Source organism: Branchiostoma floridae, chromosome 15, assembly GCF_000003815.2.
Source record: "Branchiostoma floridae strain S238N-H82 chromosome 15, Bfl_VNyyK, whole genome shotgun sequence".
Classification (NCBI taxonomy): Eukaryota; Metazoa; Chordata; class Leptocardii; order Amphioxiformes; family Branchiostomatidae; genus Branchiostoma; species Branchiostoma floridae.
The window spans coordinates 8794204-8811157 of NC_049993.1; the positions used below are offsets into that span (position 1 = coordinate 8794204).

The window sequence follows — 16954 nt, forward strand, 5'->3', positions numbered from 1 at the left end:
GTAACCTGTAGATTTGTGCTGATCACTTTCTAATAACTTAGGATGCCGCAATACGGTGGAACATGACTGATGCAAAATAGTGTTGACTTCCAAACACATCCATCAGTAGAGTATTGTCATAATGTCAAGGTCGGTTGAAGTATCATTTATCTTATCTACACTAGTTTGGTGGGAGATGTTGGTAAGGTAGAATGGTATCATATCAATCATAAAACCAATTAAAATCGGTGTTTACGTAATGAAGTCCGGATGTAGCTGCAACAGAAATTCAAGAGACCTGTGCTGCCGACACAGCACTTTTCTTCCATCTTAAATTGTTGCACCTGCAGCGATCTGGTGCTTGCTGCAAGTATATGTAGATCTTTAATGCGATACGTGATTATGATTCTGAGCACATATTTTGAGAAATTGTGCGCTCGATGTTTCTTTATCCCTCATTTGGTCCTGCGGAATGTAACTGGAAATATAATAAAGGTTCCGCAGAGGGGAGCTAATACAGAAGTTACAGCCTCCCCGTGGTGGGGAGATTCGTCATTGGTGCCGGAGGAGGACCATACCATTCAAACATGTCAAGAAGGGGTAGGCACTTTTAAAAGGCAAAGCAGCTGAATAAGCATGGTCTTAAGCATTTCGAGTAAATGTCTTCTGATGCCTTGTGGGGAATATCATCACAAGAAGATATGATTTTAAGGAACTAAATGATCTAACAATTGGCATATGCGTAGTAACGCCCTCTTCTGAGTGTATAACGATGATACTCTACTTGTTTGGTCTTGGTGCCATAAATTTATCAATAACGGTTACTTTGATCACTGTGGTGTGAGAGGCAATGGGCATCTCGACAGTGATAACAATCCTAAAACTGTCTATTTAGCTTCTCTCCTGGCACCTTTCTACACTGCTTCAGAAGACATGGGGTCCCCATGCAGTTTGGCATAATTCAGACTTCTATGCTCCACACCATTGAAGAAGCGTTAAGACAAAATATTGTTGAAATGTATGAAAATTATCGATTGTAGAGCGAGCGTACATGTATGCTTCCATGCAGTATTGAATTTAAGAAATGCATCATCAGGTTGTCATTATTGTAATAAGTAATAACCCGTAATATACGTGCTCGTAATGTAGCAAAACTAGCAGCACACGTCACAAAAAACGGATTTACAGGAAGATTATAAAATATGCCGGTTTATTCAAATACATCAACGTGTTAACACCACGCCATGAAAGGATGTAAGGCATGTAATCTAATAGAAATTCTGCGGCGCACCACGTTAAAATCCTATATGTAATTGAGGTTTACATGCATACATTGTCGGGTCGTGATTGATGTCGTTTCCATAGGCGAGCGCCATGTATCACGAGAATCGGTTTTACGACATCGTAACAAGTTACGACACCTTAGGTGTTTTACGTCAATGGAATCCGTTTCGCTCCGCACATTCGCATCAGCACCGGGGGGCATGGTGTGTGTGAAATATGCACGTTTCGTCCCGTCAGCGTTACTTCAAATGCTTTTATCGCTCCACGCATTCGCGCAGAAATACGGTTTTCCAAAGTACAGAGAACAAAAATGGTTATTTGTAGGGCCTGTTCTATGGCTATATCTTATTCTATCTTCATGGTGCTACTATTACGACTCTGCATCTTTTGTAGGGCAAGTACATTGCTGTACTACTAGTATACGCAAGTGGCTTCATAGTAATGCTAGGGTTAGATTCCCAGCCGAGGCCCGAGTGGGCTGGTTGCGGAAACAAAAAAGAATTGAAGTGTATATGCTTGTGTTTGTGCTTGTGTTTTGTTGTTCTAATTACACGTTTCCTTCCCCAATTGGCCAAAGCTACCCGGTCGGGCCCCGGTTTGGAAATGTGACCCTAGCATAACTAAGGCTGTAGTTTCAATCTCCACACTGATCATCTGTGTAAGCCTGATTCCTAACACATTAAAAATGGGACCTAACTACATTTCCGACTGAACAGCACCAGTCTGTGAAAGAACAAGCATTTCACAGCTTCTATGACGTCAATTATTTAGATTCCACACTTAGCGAGTGTGATCAGTGGATCATAATTTGCATAAAGGTCCTTCGTCTCTGTCCAGGGATGGTTATGAGAATACTGATAACTTTATTGCAAATTTATACCCGATGTCTAACTGCAAGTATACTCCTAAATTCAATAATGATGATGTCAATATAAGGTATAGTATATAGTAATGAAATAAATATAGAGTGAAATGAAAGTCGTCAACTGGAGCTACTTCTTAATCTAAAGGTGGTGCCCTCTCACTCACTTGTGTCAAGCTTACGTCACTGCGGGGTTCGTTCACTGCGTCACTGTTTTGTCATTCTCTCCGATTTTTATAACTTATGTATTGCGCAATACGTAAACTAGTGTGACTTAGAAGACGACAAAATACACAAAAAGTAAGAACATCGTTCTTTATCTCTGAAATTCGTTGAGTATCTTTCAAACCCCGCAGTGACGCAAGAGTGACGCAAGTTCAGTGAGATACCAACTTTAGTCGGTTGCTATTGGGTTCTTTTCTATAAGACGGTTGTTGTGACGGAAAGCCGGTACTCGTGTGCAGTCTTGCTGAGTCGCCACATGGGAGAACATTCGTTACGGCGATACTTGCCACCTTCATTTCTCATCCTGTCATTGCAGGCTATAAATGAGCTCTTTTCGCGTGATTTATTACAGTTATTTTCCAGGGATAGTGACATTTGCAGATGGTTAGGCCCAGTAGGGTTTGGAGAAGATTGTCACTTGAAACGTACCGTGTGTCTAACCCCACCAATTATAAAACTTTGCCGAGCTCAATATTCCCAAATCGCTGGTTTCTGATCATTCAAATATTGCCGTTTCCATCATTTGGTCAGACATAAAGACCAGATGCTAAACTGTGAGTAGACATGCATTTAGTGCCACTGACACGGGAGAAAGCTGCAATTTATATTTGCTTAACAAGAATGAATTGCTGACGCCGTGACGTTTTGATTCTTCTATCACGTTTGCGAAAAAGCCTTGCCCCCATATCGCACGCGTCATAGGCAACTCAAGTGAATATTGGAGCTAATGTCATCCTCCATTCTCTCGCATGGTTGATGCCATTGTGATTGTGCTGCTTTAGGATTACATGATGTTCATCTGATGGTACTTAAGTCAAACCTGCCCAGGCGACCACCTCTTCTTAGCAACCACCTGGCCATTACGACTTTTTCTCGGTACCGAAAAGTTTCACCATTGACGTAAGCATTAAGCGACCTCTTCACAACGACCACCTGGCCAACGCGACCGCGATCGCCAAAAATTGGGACCACATCCCTGCCCATAATGACCGCGTCATTTTCAAATCTTGAGTCGTCATCGATTTTCAATGATAACTAGCGCGATTTTGTGCCGAAATCGGCCTGTTTGCGTCCGATTTTGACTACCATTACGATGTTATGTTAAAAATAAAGATGGCGGCGGATTCACGTGCGTGTGCTTCCTATTTGCCATTAAACACAACGGAAACCATTTAAACTATGCATCAGGCAGGTTGTGAGTCGATACTCTTATAACCGACCACCTGACCAAATCGACTGCTTTTGTCCGGTCCCCCGGGTGGTCGTCTTGGGCAGGTTTGACTCACACTGTAATATCATTCTCCATTCTCTTGCATGGCTGATGCCATTGTCATCGCGCTAGTTTAAGATTACATAATGCTCATCGGATGATACTGACCGTGACCGACGCATTCCCGTACAGATCCGTGTGCGAAATGCGAAAACATGTTTGAAACGAGATTAAAAGAATGAAGTTTAGATAACAACGTTAGAATCGATGGGAAGATTAGGGCGTCTGGTGTTGTTGAAATCCGTTAATCCGGTCGTCGTACTGTGCAGCATGTATCTTGATAAGGTTGTACCGAAGAAAGCTTTACAAAGTATGCTGAGACGTGATAACATTGCAGTTGCCTAATGGCAAGATAATAAGGATTTCGCGTTACAAGATGACATTAGCATGTGCCTAATTACTGTACCCGTGACAACTCTAACCAAATTATACCATTTATTAGTGACGTCTCAGCCAATTTTCGTGTCAGGTAATTGAAATATTTTCAGAATTTCAAAGCGGGTCTTTGATCTTATCCAGATATCACAGGGTTGGCGCTATCTATGATAATTCAGCTATTTATAATGTATATGCGTGGATGGGGTAGTCAGAGAAAGATGTACATTTATACAGGTGATATGATGCAGTTTTATTCATTATTGCCACAGCCACATAAAACATACTGCTCAGCAACTATAATATGTCCTTATATAATTCCTAAGTGCATAAACCCTTTTTGAGCGTCAACTCCTCTTGATCCATATCAGTAAATGCTGCTTGGCGCTTGATCTAATTTCCTGTCAACGATATCGCCTTATGTACGCTTTACGGGGAGAAAATTACGGATATAACTGCCTTATCCACATCAGGTACACGTAAACACCCGTATCAGCGGGATACAATGAGCAGATCACGTGGCATAATTTCCTTGCTTATCGGTGAGGGATTGTTTCTTTTGGGTGCATATCATTTTATCTACTTATTCATACATATACATATGAATCTATCTATGTGCAATCTCTCTCTCCTCTCTGTCTCTCTGTCTCTCTCTCTCTCTCTCTCTCTATATATATATATATATATATATATATATGTATACGTATACATATGTATATGTGTGTATATGTACTGTCGATACGCGGTACCCTACTGGTGGCTGGATTGGGATACAGGTTTCAGTCTGTCAGGTCACTCCCCCTTCCATTGGAAGTTATTCCCAGGCCCCCTGTAGGGATTTATTTGACAAATCCATGGCTCATGAATATCGGAGCAGTATGAGTGGTTTTATGAGAAGAAAAATGAAATGTTGATAGAACTATTATGTCATTTTTGTGATGAGTACGCCTTTGCCTAGAATGTATGTTTTGTCCTGTCGTATATCGGCAAGGTTGGAAAATAATCACATGAGTGAGAAGAGTTTAAATGTTTTGATGATGTACAAAATCATGCGCAGTTGACCATGTTTAAGTTGACGTGCTGTCAATTATGATTATAGTCCGTGAATATTTAATCCTATCGTCCCTTTATAACGGACTGCATCAAATATTCATGCGAATAGCAGTTGGAGGTGCCCGAAATAAAAGTGCTCGTATTTCTCCTAACGTATTTTTGGCTCAGTTTCCCGGGAGCCCATGCCGAGGTGGTGTGGGCTGGTTCATAATTGGATGGTCTTCTCGGAAGACGGCAGTGAATGAAGGCTTCTGTCTTATTGCAGGCGGCTTCTGTCATCGAGTGATACATATCTGTGGACAGCTCCAAGATTTTGCCAGCAGCGAGAAAGAAAGTGGCTCAATATTGCTGTGCTGATAAGGTAGGGGTTGCATCAAACTGTCTATCTGTAATTGTTCATGCATTTAAATTATCTCAACCAAATCGTCCATCTTCGTTGCCTGTACTCTAAACCCACTCGATGCAGACGATAAGCGGTCTCACGCCATCATAAGAGCTTATATTCTATTAGATTCCCTTGTCTGTTTGTATGAGAATATCCACGTTGTCTTAAGCTGACAGTTTTTGACAGCTCATGGTTGATATGTATGCTGATGCAAGTTGGTATGTCCGATAATGTACGTGCTGGAGTCTTGTTCTTCTTACTTCAGTTATAAAAGACATGAAAAAATTATTTCTTTTCTCATGAATGTAAACTAAATGAACTCTGTAATATGGACTTGGGCTCTGTTTTCTAATAGACTGACAATATCTGTTATCGAAATATGGACCTGGAGAAAGTATCAATGAAAGTGCGAGTTGGAAGGTTGCCAATATTGCTGCCTGTTCTATAAGGTCACAAGGGAACAGTTTTTGTATCAGGAGAATTCTGTACGATGACAGCCACAGATAAGGCAGATACAAGTTGATCAAACTGTCATAATATAAGATGAAAATATGAGTCTTGACGCCGCGTTGCATGACAGCCAATTCAACCCATGACATTTGAACAATTTTACTAGGACAATGGGTGAAGAAAAAGGGAAAAATTGTTGTGAATAACAATTCAATTTCCTCTTAGATATTAGGTTTGTTACATTTATGATTATGCTAGAATAATGGCTGTTTTATCATCATGAAGCTAAATCTACGTTAATGTGTTTTCCATATGAGTTACTACCGCCCTAACACGTAGTATAGGGGATTTTCGGAATGCTGCTTGAAATGGTTTATGCTACGATAAAATCACGAATAGGGTTTGCCATACTACGGTTTTAAGATTATTGAAATAAGAGGCCCTTTCCAGATTGTAATTCAGGGTTTTTACCCCATACAGTGAGGAGGTGAAATATTATAAGGAGCTTTGCAGCTTAAGCTATTAGGCTGCCCATGTCCCCAAGGTATTTTAATACAAACAGATGCATGTGTGTGTGTGTGCTGTGAATATCTAAAAAGCTTTCGGTATAACTTAATTAGATATATGCTTTTGCAGTATCAATAGGTCATCGCTCATTCAACAACGAGCATTATTATAAGGTTCCCACGAGGTGCTGATTATGCCATGTTAATTACTAGGTCCTTTGGAAGATGTTACATGTTAATGATGTATGTTATATTGTGTATATGGGCCGGTAGTCTTGCTCAATACCAATGAGGTGTTAGAATATAATTGCACAGAGTACCATACGTCGTTTTTATAATTATGATATTTCAGAGAGGATGTAAATTATATGCCGATTACTCTTGAGATAGCACAATATCTGTCAGGCTACGAAAGATTACGAAAGAAAGGTTCATTTGAAAGATTGCCTGTCTTGTTGGAGTGCATTAAGCCTTTAACCTGCGGCATTTCCTTCACCCAAAAGGGGTGTTGTTGTTTTACTCTTGTGACGTAAGCATATGCATCGTCAGGAATACTAAAACTTGAATTGTCTACTTGTTAGCTGCAGGTAAATTTGAGTTTATTTTTCTACATTTTACTTATTTTGCACAAGTAATTATAAGAAATACTTTAAGCAAAACATTTGTTTGGATTGTGCTAGGAAAGATGAAGACTAATATGGTCTATTAGAGTCCTTGCCCGTGGTATTTCTTGGTATTACGAAATCATGAATTAAGTGATAAACCCAAAGAATGAATGGTAACTATCAACTTAAACAACAAAATCGATAAATAGTTGACAAATAGAATAACAAAGTAATAAGTATAGAAATCATGTATATGTTGAACCATGAAAAAATGTATCATCTTAATCAACAAATAATAACAGATAAGCACTTTTACATAAGCACCTTTCAACAATCGCAAACATTGTATACAAAAAGGCATATATTCATATTCATATTCATAGGCCTCACTCAGTTAGGTTCAACAACCTGGCATTTTGGCTGTGACGTCATCTGCAAATAGACTGTAGATTGTGGTTAATGCCATTTTGAATGCTTTATTAATCAAATTAGCGTCTCAACTTTACACTTCACATATTGTTCTTGAAACGCCACATTTAGCATTTCCAATACCAGGAACAGGGAGCACCCCATTACCGTATGACTGATGCACCGCCAGATATTACCTCCTCCGCTAACCTTTAAATGTCAAGCCTGGCAAGGAGAACGGAGGACTGAAGTGTGACATTACGGAGTGCTGAGTGGGACATACCATTTCAAACATCCGGTTCCACTCACCAGAAAATAGCTCCTTCTCCTTTCAGTCATTCTTTCTAGTCACGCCTACACGTTTCTATTCATGTACTAGTACCCTCTTCTTCCTGTAATCTTCCTCTACTTTTGCTCAGTTACCCAGATAAAAGGACTAGGGCCCGCCCTGTGCACCGATGTGTTATACAGCACGGCACTTAGGGAACCCATGGCGACAGGAAGTCCAGCTTCTGCGTGACAGCAGGAGACTACAAGTAGGTTTCAACTATCATGTGCTGTTTAGAAGGAGCTATTTCAAACATAGCGGTACGAAGCTACTTTCTCTAATCTAACTGTAGCTGAACGTACCTTTTAGTATGATGCTTTGTGTTAGCAATGTTGTTTGACTTAAACCACGTCATAGATTGGACTCCAAAGCTAACAATGTTGAGTCAAACTTTCGTTCGAATTTCGAGTAGTTGGCATCAGTGTACAGGGCGCGCTCCACTTTTTTTAATTGCCGGTCAGAGCTGTTATAAGTAAAGTGAAGATTGTAAAGATAGGGTTTTTTTCTGGATTTTGAACAACGGCAAATTCATCACTATGGACAGGACTAATGAAATCGTCTCATTCGAAAGTATCAGTGACGATTAAAATCACACATGGCAGGCTTGTGCGAAAGGAAAACTTAATCTAAATCCAAAATGTGCCACAATATTTTGCTTTCCAAAAAAATGTCGTTTTATTTCTCGAGGTATTGGTCTAGGATAAAAGCATAAAAGAAGCTTAAACGAAGAGACGGAATTTCTTAATTTGACTTATGTCTGGTGCAGCTTCTTCTTTACCACCCAATCTACTATCCCTGCCCAGAAGTACATGAAAGGAAGAAAACAATTTTATGCTCCACGATACAATATAAAGGGATTCTGGTTGTCACTGAATATTTTCCCGTGGCTCCTAAGCATAATCCTTTGACACTTACGTGCAAAAGCCCCACCTATGAGGGATCAGTGTCTTTGTTGTACTTTCTAGCTGAGTATTCTATGTTTAGTGCACTTTGGGGAAACAGTGTGTTTCCCAACGGTTACTTCCCATTCATTTTGAAGCTCTACTCTACTCATTTTGGGCTCTATTGTTAACATCGAGCAATTGAATACTTTCACTACTGCTACTCCATTGAGCCGAATAAACCTAAGTTAAATTGCTTTGTGCTTTATGCTTCAGCTAATATCTAGTATGTAATACCATCCCGTTATTAAAGAAATAGTCTGATATTGTTTCTATTACAACAAAAACATTGTCTAGTTAGGTTAGTCTTAAATTGAAGGACGATGTGTATGTGTATCATAATATACATGTAAACTGTGTTAGGGGAAAAAGATTTTTTTTGTCTTACTCGAGTGAAGAGGGCGCCCTCTTGATTCCCCTCTGGAGTTTGCATGATTGCATAAGTCTTTCTCTGAGTCATGTGTGATCTTACCTATGACTAAATGAATAAAATAAACATCTAAAGTTAATCCCAGGCTCATGTGTACCGCCAGACGATGGCCATGCCCGTGGCAGGGCTAAAGCTAAATAACATACTACCGCAGAAAATACTTTAATCGTAAAGACGACATCAATAACAACAGTGAGGGTAAAGGTCTCCCCGGTTACTGCTTGGCTGCCTGTTAAGATTCAGAAGGCTGAATGAAAAAAGAACTCACACGTCTTCATCAGCAAGGAGTATTAGGAAATTAACAATAAAACGTGAATGCAACAGACAACACAAGCGTCCTACTCTCTGTCAAAGCGTGTAGGTGGGAGAAAATTAAACATTCACATATCAGAACATCGACCTGATATTGGAGATATGAATGATTCTAGTAAGCACGTACATGTACATCGTCTGGTGTATGTGCGTCACTATAAACTGGCAGCATTAATTGCACAATCGTAGATACCTAACCCTTTATTTGATAAAAGAAAATTGCACATTTTTCTATGTGAAACTGCATTAAGGAAAACACGATTCCACCTAACTCGACAAAGAAATGACTGTACATGTATTTGTGAATCATTAATTCGATACAGAAAGTTTCAACATTGTTAATGGAAACCACAGCCACTTGATCTTAGCTTATTGGCTTTGAACGGTTTACTGTTATTGCTGGGTTTCTGTCATGAACTGTTCTGAAGTTAGGCTTCCGTAATGGTTTAATGCCGAGGTCAGAAAAAAAGTTGGTTTATACGACGTTAATGCTCAAAGCTCACTATAAAATTGATGTCCACACTAAAGTTACTTTGTGTTTCACCATTAACATAGATATCTAAGCCTACTCCGTTGTGGGCGAGAGATATGTAGCCGCATAAAACCGCGGGATGGCGACATTGAAGGATGGCCCAACACCGGATGTTTCTATAAGCAGGAGTAAGGGATTACGTATCGTAAAAACACTTGTCAAAACACCTTTCAAAAACATGACATGTCGGGCGTTATGACCATTTGTAGTCACGCCCGCGGCCATTAAAACGGCGAGGATTTGTACGAAAGCATCACGAGACCGCCATGAATGATGGAAGTCACAGGAACGGGTGACACTTTGTAGAGTTAGAGTTCAAGTTTATTACTTAGTTAAGTGGATTTCTGCGACGGAAACACCAGAAAAAGGAATGAAGACTATTTGTTTCTCCTGCGAATTCGACTAGATCCATTCTTTGGCGTGATTCATCGGGATTTATTGAGGTTTTAAAACATTGACAAGAAGGCCTCACGCACGAATTCTAGTTATACTTATGTTGGCAACCGATTGTGGAAGGTAGCTAAAAAAAGAAAAGAAATGGAACAAGTATCTATGTAGGATCTTCCGTTAGTTTCTTCCAGTGCTAACAGCAGTTAGTAGTGATAAATCTGTCCCTTAAATCTTCGAGCTCCAGAGTAATGCTGTAGACACTTTTTAAGAACTCAGAAGGATGGTGCTTTAACCTAAAACAGGCGTAATTATTTTGGTACTTGGTTACTATACATAGGCTGTACTGTTGCTGTATTACCTACTTTGTGTTGAAGAATGTCAGGCTTATCAATTCTGTGGACCATTTTCCATATTATGCAATAGATGCGGTACTTGGCATTTTGGTATAGTTACAAATCGCTGCTGTTATTATTAGCAATTACCATTCGCAAGAACCTCAGATCCCTCAAATGCTCAGTCTGCGTAGAAGAACAAGAGGACGACCGAAAAATGTCCCAGCTCGTAACGACCCGAAATGCAGAGAAAGTTGTGATTATCATGAAATATTCATATGGTTATTAACGTTTTATCGAGTTTACGAGCCGTCGCATTTTTGAATGGTTATGATTATTAGATACAAAAATGGGCCACGTCTAAAGTATGCTCCGTAATGACGGGTTCTGTCTATTTTCGTCTGTACAGAATGTTGTCAGGATTATTCAAATGACATGCATCGGCAGGATGTACTGTATGCTTCAGCAAGAGATAGTGTTTCTGTAGGAAATGAGTTCGAGTCGTCGTAGGGCGTGGTCGCTACTTGAGATGCAGAGAGCAACATGGTATACTCATCAAATATTACTTCACATTTTGTTTTATAAACACGAACAGAATAATCTACCCAAGATGCCTAATTTTGCACATTTGCTGCATGCTTATAAAAGCAATGATTGTATCAAGCATTATAGATACCCAGAATCTGATACATATTTGAATATTACAGTTTGTATAAACAGAAATTACAATTGTAGGTTGGAGGGGTAGTAGTGTAAGGGGAAGTTTTTTTTGTATATTTTGATAAAGTGCAGACATTTCTGGCAGGTAGTATCGCCTCTCCCAACCTCAACCCCTGCGTCCACCTCTCATGGTCTTTCCGTTCCATTTGACCTTCCATTGCGTTTCCGTGTTATTATCAATTTATTGCCTCACGTGGACGCCAGAGTAGTACTAATTGCGGTTCCCTCGCTGCTCGTGGGCCTGCCGTTAATACCCACATGTCCCCGTGGCACGCGATTCTCTTCCGCCACACACGGCACGTCACAACGGGAGACCACCCGACCCATCACTGGACAGGCACGGGCTTTTCAACATGATTCCATTCCAATCTTGTAAGACCCCCTTTCCACCAGGACGGCGCTCTCTCCGCGCCGTCTCTGTGACTTAAAATTTGACGTATCCCTCAATGAATTGTATAGAAAAGAAACGAATCTTTTTACACTTTCTATGTTTTGTTATCTTTTCAGGCACACTTTTGCATTTTGTATGTTATACCCAGGGTGAAAACGAAGGTTAAACATATCCTATTTAAGCCGCAATGAGAGCGTCTAGTGGAAAGGGGGCCTAAGTTCCACTAGACGGCGATCGCCCTGCGCTCTAACTGCGACCTAAATAGGATATGTGTACACTGGGTATATCATACACAATGTAAAAGTGTGACTGAAAAGACAGCAAAACACACAAAGTGTAAAAAGATTCGGTTCTTTTCTATACAATTCGTTGGGCGATATGTCAAATTTTAGGTCGCATAGAGAGCGCGGTGAGAGCGCCGTCCTAGTGGAAAGGGGGTATCAGGAGGGTGGATGAGTTCTTTGTTCTACCCATTAATATAGGTCTTTCAAGAGCTCCTCGAGAACTATGAAACAAACAAGGGATATGCAGATAATGGAAGTAGATGCACTTATTAATATGCAGAAAAGTAACTTACTGACAACGCCCATGTCTTTAGGGAAATGGTTTCCGGTCTTGTAGATTCTAGGAAATCATGTCAGTCGGACTTCAACCGTGACCGCAGTTTGAGAGCTGGCTTAAGTTTGTAGATTGCAAATTTCTATTCTTATCATTAATGATGAACTGCAATGTATATTGATCTCGTTGTGACGTAAACGTGGTGATTCTATTTTTTACTCATTTGTTTTCATAATGCACAGGTTACTTTTTTAGAAAAACAATAATGATGCGTGTGTTTCGTATGTTTCTTATGGAGTTGACTTGCCATCAGGCACGTTGTTCTACAATTAATGCTGGAATCTCTCCCGCTGCATTAGCTTTTAAACGACGAAAGGATTGCTTTTCCGTAAATGCCTTCAAGCAACAAAAGAAGAGAGTTCAGATAGAATCCATTACAATGATGCTGATACCATCTTTACAATCCCAACCCCTCTTGAGGACACTATACGAACATTCCATTTCATTCTGTTAGACCAATCAAAACAATGATATGACGTCATAAGTATGGAATGTTACCGTTGCGATGGTGATTAAATCCAACCAGAGATTTCTGTCACGCATGTAAGACAATCGGGGTACTGGCCTTGTGCTGACGGGGTCGTTAAAATTTCGTGACAATTTTCTGTTAAAGCTTTGGCTACCTGTATGCTATAGAGTGTCTGTAAGAGCAATGTGACAATATTCACACATTAGATACGAATATCAAATTAACAGATGATTTGAAGGTCATACCAGAGCTGAAATAACATATACTGTTTATCAACGTTTATGAGAGCTCAAGCGATAGATTTGTTTATCTTATGTGGAGGCGTCACATGAAAAAGATGACAGATGTTTTGAGGTTTGCAGAGCTTTTACAGCTTGTCATGAGGCTTTGGTCTGTCAAGGGAATGTCGCTTTACGCACATTCCGGAGCCTGGTTTATGGACGGATTTCCACAGTTGGTGAAAGAAAGTTTTTTTAACTTACGTACTAGAGATAAAGCCACATATTTGTCTAGTACATGTGCTGTTCTTTACGAATTCGACTTGAAGTCATGTTTAATGTGGAAGCTCAAATCCACGCATTTCTTCGATCATATATACATCAAGAGCATGTATCAAACAAACCATTCCAGAGAGTGCTTTAGATAGTCGTTATTCCTTCATGTGTCGCTAATAGTTTCTTGACAGTTATACCATCCTATCACGTCAGTTCGTTGTCGACATGTCATTGTCCCCAGGTAGCTCTCTCCAAACTTACGTAAGGAGCACTTAAGGAATATTTAGGCGCCCGTAGAAACGTGAGGGCTGCGCAACGGATAGCACATCTGTCAAAACCAGTCTTCACCCTTTCCAAGAAGGAAGATGCGCGTTAAAGTGCTATTCCTTCTGTGACATCCCGCCCTTTATGCCTAGGAAATAAGTTGGTACGCCGGTAGAATAGAGCTTCGCCATACGGGGCAAAGAACCCAATCCTATCGGGCTATCTGATGTGCCCACCACCGGAATTGGGGGCGCCGAGCTTCTTTCAGCACGCCTGCATCGGCAGCAAAGCCCCCATTCTCTGACATTTATTTCGTGAATGTCGAGACTGCTGTGGGCAAAGATGCGGAAAATAGATCCCCCTAAAGAGATGGGCAAATCAGGTGGACAGTCGACCCAATGGTACATTACACACCCAAGTTCACACAGCCGCCAGGAGCTGCAGGCAGTTTGTCTGGGGGTAGAATATTTAATTTCGATCGTGCTACGTAGCTGATGCAGAAGATCCCATCCTTATTGATTCTGGAAGAAGGACTTTGGCGCCTGCCCGACTACTGTGAAGATGCCTTTCACTGTGAGCATCTGACGAGGTCCGTGGAAGCTGAAGGATATGACCGTCCTTCATCTTCAAAATTCTATAAAGTTTCTGCTCCAGATCGATGGTTCAAGGGAAAGTGCTTTTAGGAAGATCAGAGAGATTAGTGTCTTTCCGCTTTTGTTACCATACTCCACAATGCAGGCACGAACGTACGGGTCGATGCCTTTCCTACATCCCTGCTTTTGCCTTTGTATTTTTGCACTGGGTGTAAATAGGTTCCGGGCATTACACGCAACTACACACGGTTTTACATGGAGTGGAAGAGCCTTTGCGTGAAGAAGAACAAAATCTTGCGTTATGGGAATAGCAATTCCATATTTCCCGTTCTGACAAATGAAAACGGTAACACAAAAAATGATTGGCAAAGTGAAATAATGGGAACGACTTGCAATTTACACACATAAATTGGTCTTGTGGGAATTTACGTTGAATTTAGAATCGTAGGTTTTTCTGCACTTTTTGTCTCCCTCTTTATTTATTTCGTGTGGTTCTTAAAAAAAACTCTGAACCTATAGTTAAGGGCTCTTTGCATTACCTGCAAACTTTGAAGTCTGCTCTCCTATTCTGAAAGGAAGCACCAATTAGAGACTCTTCCATAGACAGTGACATTGAAATATGCGCAAATCGAAATACTCATACATCTTACTTTTCTAAGGACTGACAAAGTGACGTCCCGGAACAGAATTGATTGCGCTAATATGTACTTTAACATGGAAGGCTTAACCAAGACCAACATGTGTCACAAACTGTCCGCCGACTCCCCATGAAATACGCCCATCCCGACCGTGCCCTTTGTTAGATATGCCACGAAATGTTTTAGAATGCAGTCGGCGTTCTGTAATTGCATTTGTTGGTAGAGTTAAGTGCCGTGTTCCATTAGCATTGACACAGCATGCTGATAAAGGGCATAGCTCAGGACGGGATTCTTGTGTGGGTTGTTCCATCTTTGAACGTCCTTTTCGGCAGCGAAGAAACTCGATTTAGACAAGCGGATAGTGGCACCGGTGCAATGGCCGAGTGGGTAGAGTGTTCGCATTGCATTCGGTAGCTCGTGAGTTCGATTCCTGGCCGAGTCATACCAAAGACTTTTGGTGTACGGGCAACTTTGACTTTAATAGTGGCAAAGCGAGTATTGCCTGTGCCTGTTTCCTGCAACAGATTCAAATGAAAATTACTGGACACCAAAGACAATTAGCGATCCCCAACATTTCTCCTATCAAGGATAGATCCAGCCGCAGTATATTCGATTCACGCACATTCATTAATTCTCAACATTTGCGGGATTCTCATCCACCTGGGAAACAACTTATTCTTAAAACATGAAGCAATATCATAAAGGATACATGAATTGCAGATACAAAATTCTAGCGGGATTTGAAGATAAAGTAACAGTGCATTTAATAGAAGCTGATGAGAGTCAGATAGTTTTTGACAACTAAAATCATGGAGCCAATTTTGATGTGGTTTTTCTTTGCTTACGGGCATTTGAATTAACATATTGTGGACCCATACGTCAAATCAGTTACGGTCATTTGTGCAAAGGGAATCAAGTAACACACACAGTCTAAGGAATCTTCCTTACGGCGTATGCGGATCATTGTATGTAGTATTGTCTATTCTAAATGGAAGAATTGCTTCGCTTTGCATCAGAAGAAAATTCACAAACTATAGAAAGCGAATGTATGGAATGAATATAAAAGAAAAGAATGGACCTCTGTCTTACTTTGGAGAAATAATTCAGCCTATTTTGTCTTTGACAAACGAGATGACCGAATTCCTTAAACCACTTCCCTTGGCAAGTTGTTCTCCGCGTCCATCACCTACCCCGTCCCGCGGGGCTGGATTACGGCTGGCTCCGTGCCACCCCACTTCCCTCTGCTCCTCCATAACCCTGCTGCCGGCGACACGGGCTCCTCCCTTGTGCTTCTCCTGCAATCACAGCTCTACCAGCTCTCCTGCTTTGACGTTACTTTGATGATCATCCGGAGTAGATTGAATAGAATATCTGACTTGTGGTCTAACCTTAGGCTGAAGGTTTACGAACGAGTTGTATTGGAGTGAATTTGTGGTATTATTTATACATTTTAGGCTCAGTATGTAGCGAAATCGCTAGGGTATGCGGGCTCAGAAATCTTGACTGATGTTCAGACGAGGACTGTTAGCATCACAGGGAGTCAAAGCGCTGCACAGGCGGTAGCAGAACCGGTGACATAGTGGCTTCGGCATGATGTATTCTACAGAATGGTATCTTATTGAGTACAGAAAGGTAACCACAAACCCTGCTTATATCCGTGTCTTTCATGTTCCTCACATCGCAGCCACGCACGGCTCTCTATCAGACACGTGTCGGGCAAACAAATCCATCCACCGCAGCCTGAGGGGCAGACATTCGTCTTAAATAATCTCTACTTGGGTTACTGAAAGGGCGATATCGTAAAGAAAACTGTTGCAGTGGTGTTAAAAACCGTAACAACGGCCGGACGTATCACAGGGGATGGTTATGGGTGCTACATAAGACTAGGACTGAGAACATTATTGATGTTTACTGTGCCGCCGCCATATTTCTACTCTGGGTTCTAAACCACTTCGAGACCATGAATAAAGCGCCTAGGCTACTATTACATCATTCAGTACTTTTCTGTACATTTATACACACCACAAAGTCCAATATATTAGATAGTTCACTGAACTGATCTGCAGTTTTTAGTGAAGCTCAAATGATTGCTTAATTGCC

The 16954-nt window shown here is 40.8% G+C and overlaps 1 protein-coding gene across 9 annotated transcripts in view; it reads left to right on the forward strand.

Annotated features, from left to right (window-relative positions):
* LOC118431387 (nectin-4-like) overlaps nucleotides 1-16954 on the forward strand; it is a 129001-nt gene that overhangs the window by 11745 nt on the left and 100302 nt on the right. For 6 of the 9 annotated variants that reach the window (XM_035842557.1, XM_035842567.1, XM_035842568.1 and 3 more), the window contains exons 1-2: nucleotides 5220-5409; nucleotides 7822-7938. The exons of 1 other annotated variant lie outside the window; for it this stretch is intronic. The gene's annotated coding sequence lies outside the window, so the exon portion shown is untranslated. Of the gene's footprint in view, nucleotides 1-5219; nucleotides 5410-7821; nucleotides 7939-16954 lie in introns of those variants that run through there. 2 more of the 9 variants (XM_035842558.1, XM_035842561.1) reach the window with 2 other exon arrangements.